Source organism: Oncorhynchus masou, chromosome 14 (assembly GCF_036934945.1).
Source record: "Oncorhynchus masou masou isolate Uvic2021 chromosome 14, UVic_Omas_1.1, whole genome shotgun sequence".
In the NCBI taxonomy this organism is placed as follows: Eukaryota; Metazoa; Chordata; class Actinopteri; order Salmoniformes; family Salmonidae; genus Oncorhynchus; species Oncorhynchus masou.
This window is the reverse complement of record NC_088225.1, coordinates 9441408-9446767: the sequence shown is the minus strand read 5'-3', so window position 1 is coordinate 9446767 and position 5360 is coordinate 9441408.

Here is a 5360-nt window from a genome sequence, read left to right as displayed (position 1 = left end):
TCGTCTCTGTGTGTGTTTCTAGTAACAGTATAAACTGGACCAATCTCTCTGATTAGGCTAAGGCCTTTTTTAATCTTCAATACATCGTGGATGATACTGTAATTATAATAAATTCCAGGACAATGTTCCTCTGCCCTTACGTGGGCTATTAGACTAATCCGTTAAACTAATAATCATAATAATACAAGTAGGCTATTAGCCTACTCTGCAGTGGGTATTGAACAAGACCTGGCACGCAATTAACGTTTGACAAGGTGTTTGAATAGAGCATTTCGAGCCAGCTGAAGTCTAATTGTGGATGATTTGACCAACAGAGCGCGCTGTTGCATTTAGTGTAGTCGTAGATTTCACGGGCCCGCTGCGCACCCTGTCATGTCTGCAGCAGACCAGCAGAGGACACTTGTAGATTGAATTTGTGTTGGAGACCAAAATATTGTTTCCGCAATTTCCGTCAAAAACAACAAAAACAAAACCATAAAAAAAGCAGACTTCCACTTTGGCAAATAACCAAAATCCACTGCGCAACGCAATGCTTAGGCTGCCTATAAACCCCTTTTCAAAATCAAATCGCCTGGTGCCAATGCCATCAACATTATTAACACTTGAATCTGGTATATTAATCATTACCTCGTGCATTAAAAATGTTCCATTACGATTTCCAATTGTATGCCTATTGTATGTGACACATAGGCCTATCGTAAACTAAAGTTGTAAGTTGTTAACATGTTCTTCTTGATTTAGCTATGTCACCGAAAAATATAGATTTTGCCTCAGAAGAATCAATCATGTTTTACATTTTGACACAGTTGACCCCATTGTTTGATGGTCTACTGATATGTCGATGTTAAAGAGTTGTGTAAAATTACGAAATGTACCTTCATTGTGATACAAAAATGTTAAATAAATAAGTGAAACTGTAAAGCATTGATGAAATTTAGATTCTATGGCCAATGAATGGCCCATGTATGGGGTACGAACAGGACAATGACAATCAGCATGACTTTCTTACAAAAAGGTAAAATGTTCAGAATGTGCCTATATATGCTTTAAAAGCCAATTAACGTCAAACAATGAAAGTGACTCTGGTGTCGTGGGGCATACTATCCCGGAAATATTATCTAGAATCGAAGTACATACGTGCAATGCCAGTGCCACGCTAACTGAGCGACTAGGGTGGAACCAGAACACTGTAATAAACCTGACGCATGTTTCTTTGAGATAAGCAGAGACAGAGATAGATGCCCTTATCAATGTGCACCCCACCTCTTGTTAGAGCACCAACTCGTCCAAAAATTAGCTCATTGCTAGACAAGTTGAAATTCACATTCAATTCCTTTGTAATTGTGTGTTCGTTTTATAGGCCTATACACGTTACCAGTCAAAAGTTTGGACACACCTACTCATTCAAGGGTTTTTCTTTATTTTTAATATTTTCAACATTGTAGAATACTAGTGAAGACATTTAAACTATGAAATAACAGATATGGAATCATGTAGTAACCAAAAAAGTGTTAAACAAATAAACATTTATTAGCCACCCTTGGCCTTGATGACAGCTTTGCACACTCTTGGCATTCTCTCAACCAGCTTCATGTGGTTGTCACCCGGAATGCATTTCAATTAACAGGTGTGCCTTGTTAAAAGTGAATTTGTGTAATTCCTTTCCTTCTTAATGTGTTCGAGCCAATCAGTTGTGTTGGGACAAGGTAGGGTTGATATACAGAAGATAGCCCTATTTGATAAAAGACCAAGTCCAAATTAAGGAAAGAACAGCTCAAACAAGCAAAGAGAAACAACAGTCCATCATTACTTTAAGACATGAAGGTCAGTCAATGTGGAAAATTTCAAGAACTTTGAAAGTTTCTGAAAGTGCAGTAGCAAAAACCATCGAGCTATGATGAAACTGACTCTCATGAGGACCGCCACAGGAAAGGAAGACCCAGAGTTACCTTTGCTGCAGAAAATAAGTTCATTAGAATTACCAGCCTCAGAAATTGCAGCCCAAAAAAATGCTTCACAGAGGTCAAGTAACAGACACATCTCAACATTAACTGTTCAGAGGAGACGTGCGTGAATCAGGCCTTCATGGTCAAATTGCTGCAAAGAAACCACTACTAAAGGACATCAAGAAGAAGAAGAGACTTGCTTGCTCCGAGAAGCATGAGGAATGGACATTAGACTGGTGGAAATCTGTCCTTTGGTCTTTGTGAGATGCAGACGAGGTGAACGGATGATCTCTGCATGTGTGGTTCCCACCATGAAGCATGGAGGAGGAGGTGTGGGGTTGTTTTGCTGGTGACACTGTTTGTGATTTATTTTGAAATTCAAGGCACACTTAACCAGCATGGCTACCACAGCATTCTGCAGCAATACACCATCCCATATGGTTTGGGCTTAGTGGGACTATCATGTGTTTTTCAACAGGACAATGACCCAACACACCTCCAGGCTGTGTAAGGGCTATTTTACCAAGGAGGGGAGTGTAAGTCTTCACAAGGTTTTCACACACTGTTGCTGGTATGTTGGCCCATTCCTCCATGCAGATCTCCTCTAGAGCAGTGATGTTTTGTGAAGACTTACAGAAAACGTTTGACCTCTGTCATTGCCAACAAGGGTATATAACAAAGTATTGAGATAAACTTTTGTTATTGACCAAATACTTATTTTCCACCATAATTTGCAAATAAATTCATTAAAAATCCTACAATGTGATTTTCTGTATTTTTTCTTCTCATTTTGTCTGTCATAGTTGAAGTGTACCTATGATGAAAATTACAGGCCTCTCTCATCTTTTTAAGTGGGAGAACTTGCACAATTGGTGGCTGACTAAATACTTTTTTGCCCCACTGTATATATATGTGTGTGTGTGTGTGTATTTCACCATAGAACATGTCTTTCGTAGTACTCTCTGCCTAGTGCAGAGACGACCACGGTCAGGAACTTCTGCCAGGCCGCATGGACTTCCGGCATGAAGGCGAGCCCCATCTGGCAGGCTAGAACAATGGTGAGGCAGTTACCCAGCAGTTGGGAAAAGGAAACGATTGTAACGCTAGTCATTTATTTGCAACAGCAGTATTCTCTTGGATGTAAATCAATGAGGAAAAACGTATTGTTAATTTGTTTTAGGCACATCCATTAGTACTCATATTTTCAGCTTAAATTGTGACACAGGCCCCTGACCCTACTGACTATGTGTCCAGCTCTGAATTTTTGTGGTCTGCTGCTTTTCAATGGGAGTTTTCATTCGATTGCCATATCTCCAGGAGCCAGGGTCTTCAAAATGTTCTTGCCCAGGGACCATGTGCCAGGTTAACTGGCGGCCCAAGAACCCCCACAGTAAGTTAGCGGGGGAAAAATCCACATCTTGTCTTATGATCAGGTGAATGATACACTATACTGTATATGCAAAAGTACACTATGTGGACACTCCTTCAAATTAGTGGGTTCGGCTATTTCAGCCACACCCGTTGCTGATAGGTGTTTGAAATCAAGCACACAGCCATGCAATCTCCATATTCAAACATTGGCAGTAGATTGGCCTTACTGAAGAGCTCAGTGACTTTCAAAGTGGCACAGTCATAGGATGCCACCTTTTCAACAGGTCAGTTTGTCAAATTTCTGCTCTGCTAAAGCTGCCCCGGTCAACTGTAAGTGCTGTTGATTGTGAAGTGGAAAAGTCGAGGAGCAACAACGGCTCAGCCACGAAGTAGTAGGCCACACAAGCTCACAGAACGGGACCACCGAGTGCTGAAGAGCATAACGCGTAAAACATTGTCTGGCCTTGGTTTGCAACACTCAATCTGGAATTCCAAACTGCCTCTGTGTCACACCCTGACCATAGTTTACTTTGTATGTTTCTATGGTTTGGTTGGTCAGGGTGTGATGAGTGGGCATTCTATGTTGGATGTCTTGTTTGTCTATTTCTATGTCTGGCCTGATATGGTTCTCAATCAGGGGCAGGTGTTAGTCATTGTCTCTGATTGGGAACCATATTTAGGTAGCCTGGGTTTCACTGTGTGTTTGTGGGTGATTGTTCCTGTCTGTGTGTTTTGCACCAGATAGGACTGTTTTAGGTTTTCGCACGTTTGTTGTTTTGTTAGTTTATTCGTGTACAGTTTCTTTATTAAAGTAAAATGAATAACAACCACGCTGCATTTTGGTCCGCCTCTCCTTCTACAGACGAAAGCCGTGACAGAATCACCCACCACAACAGGACCAAGCGGCGTGGTAACAGGCGAAAGCAACAGCAGGAGCAACAAAAAGAGGAATGGACATAGGAGGACGAATTATTCGGAGAAGGACCCTGGGATCAGCATGGAGAATATCGCCGCCACAAAGAAGAACTGGAGGCGACGAGAGCTGAGAGGCGCTGGTATGAGGAGGCAGCGCGGCAACGCGGATGGAAGCCTGAGAGTCAGCCCCAAAAATTTCTTGGGGGGGCTCACAGGGAGTATGGCGATGCTAGGTAGGAGACCTACGCCAACTTCCTGTGGTTACCGAGGGGCTAGAGAGACCGGGCTGGCACCGTGTTATGCTGTGGTGCGCACGGTGTCTCCAGTGCGGGTGCATAGCCCGTTGCGGTATATTCCAGCTCTGCGTATCGGCTGGGCTTGATTGAGCGTCGAGCCAAATGCCATGAAGCGACCGGGAGTATTCAACCAGGTAAGGTTGGGCAGGCTCGGTGCTCAAGAGCTCCAGTGTGCCTGCACGGTCCGATCTACCCAGTACCACCTCCACACACCAGTCCTCCGGTGGCAGCTCCCCGCACCAGGCTTCCTGTGCGTGTCCTCGGCCCAGTACCACCAGTGCCAGCACCACGCATCAAGCCTACAGTGCGCCTCGCCTCTCCAGCGCTGCCGGAGCCTTCCTCCTCTCCTGCGTTGCCGGAGTCTCCCGCCTGTTCAGCGCAGCCAGAGCCTTCCTCCTCTCCTGCATTGCTGGAGTCTCCTGCCTATTTAGTGCAGCCAGAGCTGCCAGCCTGCATGGAGCAGCCAGAGCTGCCAGCCTGCATGGAGCAGCCAGAGCTGCCAGCCTGCATGGAGCAGCCAGAGCTGCCAGCCTGCATGGAGCAGCCAGAGCTGCCGGCCTGCATGGAGCAGCCAGAGCTGCCGGCCTGCATGGAGCAGCCAGAGCTGCCGGCCTGCATGGAGCAGCCAGAGCTGCCAGTCTGCATGGAGCAGCCGGAGCTGCCAGTCTGCATGGAGCAGCCGGAGCTGCCAGTCTGCATGGAGCAGCCAGAGATACCAGTCTGCAAGGAGCTGCCAGTCTGCAAGGAGCTGTCAGGCTGCAAGAAGCCGCCAGAGCTGCCAGTCTGCATGGAGCAGCCAGAGCCGTCAGTCTGCCAGGATCCGCCAGTCAGC